General features: G+C 32.7%; 3 non-coding genes across 3 annotated transcripts; all 3 read right to left on the reverse strand.

The window, feature by feature from the left end:
- Positions 1 to 3,108: 3,108 nt before the first annotated feature.
- LOC138914281 (large subunit ribosomal RNA) lies at positions 3,109 to 7,065 on the reverse strand. The gene has a single exon (XR_011420139.1). It is a non-coding gene; the product is annotated as a large subunit ribosomal RNA (ribosomal RNA).
- A 398-nt stretch (positions 7,066 to 7,463) lies between these two features.
- LOC138914283 (5.8S ribosomal RNA) lies at positions 7,464 to 7,642 on the reverse strand. The gene has a single exon (XR_011420141.1). It is a non-coding gene; the product is annotated as a 5.8S ribosomal RNA (ribosomal RNA).
- Positions 7,643 to 8,265: 623 nt separating this feature from the next.
- Positions 8,266 to 10,260, reverse strand: LOC138914279 (small subunit ribosomal RNA). Its single transcript, XR_011420137.1, has one exon. It is a non-coding gene; the product is annotated as a small subunit ribosomal RNA (ribosomal RNA).
- Between the last annotated feature and the right edge of the window lie 3,053 nt (positions 10,261 to 13,313).

The raw sequence follows: 13,313 nt of genomic DNA on the forward strand, positions 1-13,313 counted from the left end.
GTACTGATGCCAACATATCTATATGACTCATTATTTTCTTCCATATCAATATAACTTCTTTTATTTCCATATTCAAGTAATTTCTTTATTTGCCATATCAATATAAAATATTTTTTGGTCATATTTATATAATCTATATGCCGTATCCATATAATGAATACGGCATATCCATACAACTAGCCATATTTGTATGTCAATGTATATTTTATTATACATTTTTTTTCTTTATACATATAATATGGTATTTCCATATCGCTATAATTGAATTATATGTATAAGATATCATTTATATATAGCATTGCCAAAATAATATGATAAACATAAATTTTGAACAATACGGCCGGTCGGCGAGCACTGCCTCCCTATATATGTTTTTGGCCACGACGTCTAAATATTGGGTATTTTTCGTACTGCGGCCCCGGTGTATGTAAATTGGGCATATTTCGTACTGATGCCAACATATCTATATGACTCATTATTTTCTTCCATATCAATATAACTTCTTTTATTTCCATATTCAAGTAATTTCTTTATTTGCCATATCAATATAAAATATTTTTTGGTCATATTTATATAATCTATATGCCGTATCCATATAATGAATACGGCATATCCATACAACTAGCCATATTTGTATGTCAATGTATATTTTATTATACATTTTTTTTCTTTATACATATAATATGGTATTTCCATATCGCTATAATTGAATTATATGTATAAGATATCATTTATATATAGCATTGCCAAAATAATATGATAAACATAAATTTTGAACAATACGGCCGGTCGGCGAGCACTGCCTCCCTATATATGTTTTTGGCCACGACGTCTAAATATTGGGTATTTATCGTACTGCGGCTCCGGTGTATGTAAATTGGGCATATTTCGTACTGATGCCACCATATCCATATAACTTATTTTTTGTTCTATATCTATATAATTAATTTTTTTCCATACCTATAACTATTAAACTAATTTTTTTCCATATCCATACTTGAACTTATTATTTTTCCCATATCCATATAACTCGTTTTTTCCATATCCACACTAGAATTTAGTATTTATCCCATATCCATATAAATCATTATTTACCATATCAATATAAATAATATTTTTCCATATTCATACTAGAACTTATTATTTCTTTAATATTCATATAACTCAATATTTTTTCATATCCATACTAGAACTTATTCTTTTTCCCATATCCATACTAGAACTTATAAATTTTCCCATATTCATATAACTAATTTTTTTCATATCCATACTAGAACATTATATTTTTGCCATATCTATATAACTCATTTTATTCCATATCCATACTAGAACTTATTATTTCTTTAATATCCATATAACTTAATATTTTTCCATATCCATACCAGAACTTTTTATTTTTCCCATATCCATAGAACTAATTTTTTTCATATCCATACTAGAACCTAATTTTCTTCCTATATCCATATAACTTATTATTTACTATTACAATATAATTAATTTTTTCCATATCCATACTAGAGCTTATTATCTCTTCAATATCCATAAAACTCAATATTTTTTCATATCCATACTAGAACTGATTATTTTTCCCATATCCATACTAGAACTCAGTATTCTTCCCATATCCATACTACAACTTAGTATTTTTCCCATATGCATATAACTCATTATTTAGCATATCAATATAACTAATTTTTTTCCATATCCATACTAGAACTTATTATTTCTTTAATATCCATATAACTCAATATTTTTTTATATCCATACTAGAACTTATTATTTTTCCCATATCCATACTAGAACTTATAAATTTTCCCATATTCATATAACTAATTTTTTTCATATCCATACTAGAACATTAAATTTTTTGCCATATCTATATAACTCATTTTATTCCATATCCATACTAGAACTTATTATTTCTTTAATATCCATATAACTCAATATTTTTTCATATCCATACTAGAACTTATCATTTTTCCCATATTCATATAACTCATTTTTCCATATCCATACTAGAACTCTGTATTCTTTTCCATATCCATATAACTCATTTTTTTTTCATATCCATACTAGAACTTATTATTTTTCCCATATCCACATAACTCATTTTTTTCATATCCATACTAGAACTTGTTATTTTTCCCATATCCATATAACTCATTTTTTTCATATCCATACTAGAACTTAATATTATTTTCATATCCATATAACTCATGTTTGGACTTGGAATATTTTTATACACGTCACTAATAGGATGACGATTCATCATCTATTTTAAGAGGACATTGACTTGCATATGTCTCTTACTTGCATGTTCGGACTTAGAATATTTTTATACACGTCACTAATAGGATGACGATTCAGTTGGCTACCTTAAGAGGTACATATACTTGCATATGTCTCTTACTTGTATGTTCGGACTTAGAATATTTTTATACACGTCACTAATAGGATGACGATTCAGTTGGCTACCTTAAGAGGTACATATACTTGCATATGTCTCTTATTTGCATGTTCGGACTTAGAATATTTTTATACGCGTCACTAATAGGATGACGATTCAGTTGGCTACCTTAAGAGGTACATATACTTGCATATGTCTCTTATTTGCATGTTCGGACTTAGAATATTTTTATACGCGTCACTAATAGGATGACGATTCAGTTGGCTACCTTAAGAGGTACATATACTTGCATATGTCACTGATTTGAATGTGCGGACTTAGAATATTTGTATACACGTCACTAATAGGATGACGATTCAGTTGGCTACCTTAAGAGGTACATATACTTGCATATGTCTCTTACTTGTATGTTCGGACTTAGAATATTTGTATACACGTCACTAATAGGATGACGATTCAGTTGGCTACCTTAAGAAGTACATATACTTGCATATGTCTCTTATTTGCATGTTCGGACTTAGAATATTTTTATACGCGTCACTAATAGGATGACGATACATATGGCTACCATTGTTAAATATATTTAAATAAAATTTATTTAAATATAATTATTATTTTATATATATATATTTTATATATATATATATATTCTGACTTAAAAAAGCCAAACAAAATAAACACAATTAAATTTATGTTTATTATCGAATCATCAAGCAAAGGATAAGCTTCAGTGGATCGCAGTATGGCAGCTGCTCAACCACTTACAACACCTTGCCTGTTACAAAAGTCGTTTACAATTGATTCTAGGCTTTGTCATTGTATTAAATAATGCTTTTATATGTAACTAGCGCGGCATCAGGTGATCGAAGATCCTCCCAATTTACTATGTTACAAATTACATTGGCATCACATCCATTGTCGTTTATAAAGTAAATTATAAACTTTAAATGGTTTAGAAGCCATACAATGCAAATTGCCCCTTATTTATCATTGCAGTCCAGCACGGATACGACCTTAGAGGCGTTCAGGCATAATCCAACGGACGTAGCGTCATACCACTGTTCGCTCGAACAAGTATTGTGCCATTGGTCCGTACCTGCGGTTCCTCTCGTACTACGCAGGAATGCTGTCGCAACAACGTTTTGTCATTAGTAGGGTAAAACTAACCTGTCTCACGACGGTCTAAACCCAGCTCACGTTCCCTTGCATGGGTGAACAATCCAACGCTTGGTGAATTTTGCTTCACAATGATAGGAAGAGCCGACATCGAAGGATCAAAAAGCGACGTCGCTATGAACGCTTGGCCGCCACAAGCCAGTTATCCCTATGGTAACTTTTCTGACACCTCTTGTTAAAAACTCTTTAAACCAAAAGGATCGATAGGCCGAGCTTTTGCTGTCCCTGTGTGTACTGAACACCGAGATCAAGTCAGCATTTGCCCTTTTGCTCTATGTGTGGTTTCTGTCCGCACTGAGCTGGCCTTGGGACACCTCCGTTATTATTTGAGAGATGTACCGCCCCAGTCAAACTCCCTACCTGGCAATGTCCTTGAATTGGATCATACCTGAGTAATTGGAGTTATACCAAATTTTCAAATCAAAAATACATAAATGCACCGTTTTATTAAAGAATTTGTTTGCGATTATATAACAAACTCGTGATACTTTGATCAAGAAGCTTGCATCAAAACCCAATACCATAAGATATAATAAATATATCCGTATAATGGCTAGGAAATGATACACGTTCCATTTAATCAAGTAAGTAAGGAAACAATAAGAGTAGTGGTATTTCATTGACGATACCAAACCGAAGTCTAATATCTCCCACTTATTCTACACCTCTTATGTCTCCTTACACTGCCAGATTAGAGTCAAGCTCAAAAGGGTCTTCTTTCCCCGCTAATTATTCCAAGCCCGTTCCCTTGGCTGTGGTTTCGCTAGATAGTAGATAGGGACAGTAGGAATCTCGTTAATCCATTCATGCGCGTCACTAATTAGATGACGAGGCATTTGGCTACCTTAAGAGAGTCATAGTTACTCCCGCCGTTGACCCGCGCTTACTTGAATTTCTTCACTTTGACATTCAGAGCACTGGGCAGAAATCACATTGTGTCAACACCCGCTAGGGCCATCACAATGCTTTGTTTTAATTAGACAGTCGGATTCCCCAAGTCCGTGCCAGTTCTGAATTGATTGTTAATTGATAATCGTTATAATTAATAAGAACTAATTGGTTTGACCCAATTAGTATTCTTAAAAATTTTAGCAAGAAAGTTCCACAATTGGCTACGTAACTAACTATCCGGGGAACAAGTAACTAACATAAATGCTAGAAACTCTATTTACCCAGAACGAGCACATAAACCATGTTATTGTTTCCCAATCAAGCCCGACTATCTCAATCTTCAGAGCCAATCCTTATCCCGAAGTTACGGATCTAATTTGCCGACTTCCCTTACCTACATTATTCTATCGACTAGAGACTCTTCACCTTGGAGACCAGCTGCGGATATTGGTACGGCCTGTTGAGAAGTTTGCGTGTCCCCACCATAAATTTTCAAGGTCCGAGGAGAAAATATCGACACAACAGTATATGTCATGCTCTTCTAGCCCATCTACCATATCTCTCTGCGAAAGACTTCCATGGTAGTACGGCTATAAAACAGAAAAGAAAACTCTTCCGATATCTCTCGACGGCTTCTTTATGGTCGTTCCTGTTGCCAGGATGAGCACGAGGCCCATATTTAATAACAAACGGATACTCAACAGGTTACGGAATTGGAACCGTATTCCCTTTCGTTCAAAATTATTCAAGTATATTATATTAGCTTGATTTGTATATATTGCGTTTTTGGTTTTACTTGAAAATTTTCGGCTTTCGCCTTGAACTTAGGACCGACTAACTCGTGATCAACCACTGTTCACACGAAACCCTTCTCCACTTCAGTCCTCCAAGGTCTCATTCGATTATTTGCTACTACCACCAAGATCTGTACCAATGGCAGCTCCATGCAGGCTTACGCCAAACACTTCTACGCATACCATTGTACCTTCCTACTCACTAAAGTTTCAAAATTTATATCACAAGTAATATAAATCATCTACTTTAGCGGTAATGTATAGGTATACAACTTAAGCGCCATCCATTTTAAGGGCTAGTTGCTTCGGCAGGTGAGTTGTTACACACTCCTTAGCGGATTTCGACTTCCATGATCACCGTCCTGCTGTTTTAAGCAACCAACGCCTTTCATGGTATCTGCATGAGTTGTTAATTTGGGCACCGTAACATTACGTTTGGTTCATCCCACAGCGCCAGTTCTGCTTACCAAAAGTGGCCCACTGGGCACATTATATCATAACCTTAAACTTCATATCAAGAAAGTTAAGGTTCTTACCCATTTAAAGTTTGAGAATAGGTTAAGATCGTTTCGACCCTAAGGCCTCTAATCATTCGCTTTACCAGATAAGATTATTTTATATAATATTAAAATGCACCAGCTATCCTGAGGGAAACTTCGGAAGGAACCAGCTACTAGATGGTTCGATTGGTCTTTCGCCCCTATACTCAATTCTGACAATCGATTTGCACGTCAGAACTGTTTCGGTCTTCCATCAGGGTTTCCCCTGACTTCAACCTGATCAAGTATAGTTCACCATCTTTCGGGTCACAGCATATATGCTCAAGGTACGTTCCAGTTAGAGGCATAAATAATATAAATATCATTATACATAACTATATAGAACGCCCCGGGATTGTGTTAATTAGCTATAAATAGTTAAAAAACTAATCCCATTATTAGTCAAGTTAATTACGCTATTAGGTTTATATCCCAATAACTTGCACATATGTTAGACTCCTTGGTCCGTGTTTCAAGACGGGTCCCGAAGGTATCCTGAATCTTTCGCATTGTTAATCCTACAAGTGCATATAATAAACACAAAAATCAATGATAATCATGCCATTATATAATTCCGAAAAATTAACGCACTGTATTCATATAAATCTATCAGCACTTTATCAAATTAATAACATTTATTCTGTGTTAAAATGCAAGCAATTTAATTTGAATAAACTATAAGTTATATTTTATGATAAATTTGGTATGCTAATAGATTACAATGTCCTTATATGGAAAAAATGCACACTATTATCATAATATTGTTTAAATATTACAATTTTAATGATGAATTTTCCATAACGGATATTCAGGTTCATCGGGCTTAACCTCTAAGCAGTTTCACGTACTGTTTAACTCTCTATTCAGAGTTCTTTTCAACTTTCCCTCACGGTACTTGTTTACTATCGGTCTCATGGTTATATTTAGTTTTAGATGGAGTTTACCACCCACTTAGTGCTGCACTATCAAGCAACACGACTCTTTGGAAACATCATCTAGTAATCATTAACGTTATACGGGCCTGGCACCCTCTATGGGTAAATGGCCTCATTTAAGAAGGACTTAAATCGTTAATTTCTCATACTAGAATATTGACGCTCCATACACTGCATCTCACATTTGCCATATAGACAAAGTGACTTAGTGCTGAACTGATTTCTTTTCGCTCGCCGCTACTAAGAAAATCCTTGTTAGTTTCTTTTCCTCCCCTAATTAATATGCTTAAATTCAGGGGGTAGTCCCATATGAGTTGAGGTTGTATATAACTTTTATTTGCAATTAATTCTTTATATATAATGATAAAACATTTTATTAAATTCGTTTAAAGCTGACGTATATATATATTAATGGCATTTATTTGTAACGAATTAACGAAGAATAATAATATTGTCAACGTTTTTCATATTTCAAATCATTAATAAGAGACAATTCTAGATAATATTTTATGCTAGACATTTCTCAGTATTATTTGATTGAAAAAGAAAATATTCCTCTTCGTTTTTCTCAAAGTTTAATTACTATTGTGAGATAATGTTTTTCATATATTTGTTAATATTATGAATAAAATAATTAAATTATTTTTATCCAATAATATACCATATGCTTATAAAATTTTATTATAAAATTTGTATAAACAACTTAATTAGCATAGTCTTACAACCCTCAACCATATGTAGTCCAAGCAGCACTATAAAATTAATTAAAGTACATAACAGCATGGACTGCGATATGCGTTCAAAATGTCGATGTTCATGTGTCCTGCAGTTCACACGATGACGCACAGTTTGCTGCGTTCTTCATCGACCCATGAGCCGAGTGATCCACCGCTTAGAGTTTTATAATATTGGTTTTAAATTTGGTCAAATATGTTTTTATTGAAAGAAATTAAAAATACACCATTTTACTGGCATATATCAATTCCTTCAATAAATGTATTTATATACCTAAAATAAATGCTGCGAAATGTCTTAGTTTTATATAAACAATATATATCAAAGTATTATTTGTAATGGCATTTGTTTGTTAATATATATTGATAATTTTATATAAAACATTAACCTGAAACCAGGTACAACATTGTATATTTTAGGTTGTTGCATTATCCAATGTATGATCATCATCAAATTAGTTGGCCAATACATCTCGCAACGCGTGTATATTATGGTCCATATACACACAAAAGTTTATAATAAATATATAAAATATATTTTATTATATTAATAATTCGATTTGCTTGTTCGAATTTTATATTTGTTTCTATTTAATTTATTTGTAATAATATTATATTATTACAATATTTCGATTTGCTTGTTCGAAATTTATTTGATCTTTTACTTTTAAGATCATATTTTTGGTATAATTATTATTATAATTATTATGTATATATATATATATATTGGTAATTTGTATTAAATTTGTATTAACAAATTTTTTTATTAACGGTAAGGATATTATACAATAATGATCCTTCCGCAGGTTCACCTACGGAAACCTTGTTACGACTTTTACTTCCTCTAAATAATCAAGTTCGGTCAACTTTTGCGAAACAACCGTAACACACAAGGCGTCACAGTGATCACGTCCGGAGACCTCACTAAATAATTCAATCGGTAGTAGCGACGGGCGGTGTGTACAAAGGGCAGGGACGTAATCAATGCGAGTTAATGACTCACACTTACTGGGAATTCCAAGTTCATGTGAACAGTTTCAGTTCACAATCCCAAGCATGAAAGTGGTTCAGCGGTTTACCCGGACCTCTCGGTCTAGGAAATACACGTTGATACTTTCATTGTAGCGCGCGTGCAGCCCAGGACATCTAAGGGCATCACAGACCTGTTATTGCTCAATCTCATTATTGCTAGACGCAATTTGTCCATTTAAGAAGCTAGTGTCCTTATAATGGGACAAACCAACAGGTACGGCTCCACTTATATAAACACATTCAAACACAATAAACATTTTACTGCCACCATGAATGAAGGCTATATAAGCTTCAACACCATAATCCTGAAGATATCTATTTAATATATTTGAGTCTCGTTCGTTATCGGAATTAACCAGACAAATCACTCCACGAACTAAGAACGGCCATGCACCACCACCCATAGATTCGAGAAAGAGCTATCAATCTGTCTTACACACTTATGTTCGGACCTGGTAAGTTTTCCCGTGTTGAGTCAAATTAAGCCGCAGGCTCCACTCCTGGTGGTGCCCTTCCGTCAATTCCTTTAAGTTTCAGCTTTGCAACCATACTTCCCCCGGAGCCCAAAAGCTTTGGTTTCCCGGGAAGCGACTGAGAGAGCCATAAAAGTAGCTACACCCAATTGCTAGCTGGCATCGTTTATGGTTAGAACTAGGGCGGTATCTGATCGCCTTCGAACCTCTAACTTTCGTTCTTGATTAATGAAAACATCTTTGGCAAATGCTTTCGCTTAAGTTAGTCTTACGACGGTCCAAGAATTTCACCTCTCGCGTCGTAATACTAATGCCCCCAAACTGCTTCTATTAATCATTACCTCTTGATCTGAAAACCAATGAAAGCAGAACAGAGGTCTTATTTCATTATCCCATGCACAGAATATTCAGGCATTTGAAGCCTGCTTTAAGCACTCTAATTTGTTCAAAGTAATTGTACCGGCCCACAATAACACTCGTTTAAGAGCACTAATGCAGGTTTTTAAATAGGAGGAACATATGAAAAAATACAAGTATTTAAACACATATAAGAACTCCACCGGTAATACGCTTACATACATAAAGGTATAGTACTAACCACAATTGTAAGTTGTACTACCCGTATGAAGCACAAGTTCAACTACGAACGTTTTAACCGCAACAACTTTAATATACGCTATTGGAGCTGGAATTACCGCGGCTGCTGGCACCAGACTTGCCCTCCAATTGGTCCTTGTTAAAGGATTTAAAGTGTACTCATTCCAATTACAGGGCCTCGGATATGAGTCCTGTATTGTTATTTTTCGTCACTACCTCCCCGAGCTGGGAGTGGGTAATTTACGCGCCTGCTGCCTTCCTTAGATGTGGTAGCCGTTTCTCAGGCTCCCTCTCCGGAATCGAACCCTGATTCCCCGTTACCCGTTGCAACCATGGTAGTCCTAGATACTACCATCAAAAGTTGATAGGGCAGACATTTGAAAGATCTGTCGTCGGTACAAGACCATACGATCTGCATGTTATCTAGAGTTCAACCAATATAACGATCTTGCGATCGCTTGGTTTTAGCCTAATAAAAGCACATGTCCCATAAGGTTCATGTTTTAATTGCATGTATTAGCTCTAGAATTACCACAGTTATCCAAGTAACTGTTAACGATCTAAGGAACCATAACTGATATAATGAGCCTTTTGCGGTTTCACTTTTAATTCGTGTGTACTTAGACATGCATGGCTTAATCTTTGAGACAAGCATATAACTACTGGCAGGATCAACCAGAATAATGTTTTCGTTCATATTTCATTCATATTTTTTGAATAGAAATTAGTAATATAAATATAATAGATTTTATTTCCATTTTATATGTTCGGTTTTTCTTAAATATTGATTTTAATTCAATATTTTTTTTTTGCTTTGTGAAATAATTCTATTTTAATTCGAATACGGCCATTTTTATATGGCATTCGTATACGTTCTTTAATTTTTACTTGTTTCGCCACTAATATAACAAGTTTATAATTGATGTTAAAGAAAAAGTACAACTTTTTTATAACACAATTTTCAATATATATTGTTCTTTCTATAAGTTTTTATTATATTATATATACATATTTCATTCTACAATATCATTTTTGTTCAACATACATAATTATTGTATCCACACATGTACAATTTTTGTTTAACCAATATAAATATTGAGTTAAATCATTTGCATTTTGATGATAAATTTAAAATTTATCTTTTCCATATAACTCTCTGGTAATATATGATATAAAACCGAGCGCATATGAAATTATTTTGATCACTAATATTGCAATTATATTTTATTATAATGCTTTTTGTAAACACATTGTACCGGCAAGCGATACTCTGTGCCCAAACGACAGGGGATATAATAATTTAATATAAATTATCATATATACCTGCCACCAAAGATTAACGATAAAAGTCGGAAACAATTTGTTATTCTATATATATAGAAACTTGACCTCTGTTTCACTTTATTATCATGGGTTTATAATATTAACCGCGTAGCCAAGTCTTAATTTCATTTAAGAAACAAATTTATACGGATAATATTTTGATTTTAATATATGTTGTTCTATTGATAACAAAAGTATATATTATAATATATTTTGTTCAATAGTAGATGGACTACTTACTGTACCATCCTTATTTTTTATTATTATTGATATACATTATATTGACAACAGCATATGATATTCATATGGTTTGTTCAATAATTAATTGGTGGACAACCACTGACCATCCTATAGTAGTTTTTGGCCACGACGTCTAAATATCGAAATTATTTAATTCCGTTTGCCACCCATACGATAGATATTAACTATCTATAATAATAATGTGTACGCATAAAATATTATATGTATATATATAGACCAACAGACAAGCACTTCACCCTATAGTAGTTTTTGGCCACGACGTCTATATATCGGGCATATTTAATTCTCTTTGCCACCCAACAAAGATATTCACTTTTTTATATAAAGTATTATTTGATCATATTAATATAACCAATTATTTCTGCCATATTCATATAATTTCTTTATGAATTATTTTTTGGTCATATCCATATAATCTATATGCCGTATCCATATAATGAATACGGCATATCCATACAACTAGCCATATTTGTATGTCAATGTATATTTTATTATACATTTTTTTTCTTTATACATATAATATGGTATTTCCATATCGCTATAATTGAATTATATGTATAAGATATCATTTATATATAGCATTGCCAAAATAATATGATAAACATAAATTTTGAACAATACGGCCGGTCGGCGAGCACTGCCTCCCTATATATGTTTTTGGCCACGACGTCTAAATATTGGGTATTTTTCGTACTGCGGCCCCGGTGTATGTAAATTGGGCATATTTCGTACTGATGCCAACATATCTATATGACTCATTATTTTCTTCCATATCAATATAACTTCTTTTATTTCCATATTCAAGTAATTTCTTTATTTGCCATATCAATATAAAATATTTTTTGGTCATATTTATATAATCTATATGCCGTATCCATATAATGAATACGGCATATCCATACAACTAGCCATATTTGTATGTCAATGTATATTTTATTATACATTTTTTTTCTTTATACATATAATATGGTATTTCCATATCGCTATAATTGAATTATATGTATAAGATATCATTTATATATAGCATTGCCAAAATAATATGATAAACATAAATTTTGAACAATACGGCCGGTCGGCGAGCACTGCCTCCCTATATATGTTTTTGGCCACGACGTCTAAATATTGGGTATTTTTCGTACTGCGGCCCCGGTGTATGTAAATTGGGCATATTTCGTACTGATGCCAACATATCTATATGACTCATTATTTTCTTCCATATCAATATAACTTCTTTTATTTCCATATTCAAGTAATTTCTTTATTTGCCATATCAATATAAAATATTTTTTGGTCATATTTATATAATCTATATGCCGTATCCATATAATGAATACGGCATATCCATACAACTAGCCATATTTGTATGTCAATGTATATTTTATTATTACATTTTTTTTCTTTATACATATAATATGGTATTTCCATATCGCTATAATTGAATTATATGTATAAGATATCATTTATATATAGCATTGCCAAAATAATATGATAAACATAAATTTTGAACAATACGGCCGGTCGGCGAGCACTGCCTCCCTATATATGTTTTTGGCCACGACGTCTAAATATTGGGTATTTTTCGTACTGCGGCCCCGTTGTATGTAAATTGGGCATATTTCGTACTGATGCCAACATATCTATATGACTCATTATTTTCTTCCATATCAATATAACTTCTTTTATTTCCATATTCAAGTAATTTCTTTATTTGCCATATCAATATAAAATATTTTTTGGTCATATTTATATAATCTATATGCCGTATCCATATAATGAATACGGCATATCCATACAACTAGCCATATTTGTATGTCAATGTATATTTTATTATACATTTTTTTTCTTTATACATATAATATGGTATTTCCATATCGCTATAATTGAATTATATGTATAAGATATCATTTATATATAGCATTGCCAAAATAATATGATAACATAAATTTTGAACAATACGGCCGGTCGGCGAGCACTGCCTCCCTATATATGTTTTTTGGCCACGACGTCTAAATATTGGGTATTTATCGTACTGCGGCTCCGGTGTATGTAAATTGGGCATTTTTCCGTACTATGCCACATATCATATAACTTAATTTTTTGTTCTATATCTATATATTAATTTTTTTTCCATACCTATAACTATTAAACTAA

The sequence above is a fragment of the Drosophila takahashii genome, unplaced genomic scaffold (assembly GCF_030179915.1).
Source record: "Drosophila takahashii strain IR98-3 E-12201 unplaced genomic scaffold, DtakHiC1v2 scaffold_175, whole genome shotgun sequence".
Lineage (NCBI taxonomy): Eukaryota > Metazoa > Arthropoda > Insecta > Diptera > Drosophilidae > Drosophila > Drosophila takahashii.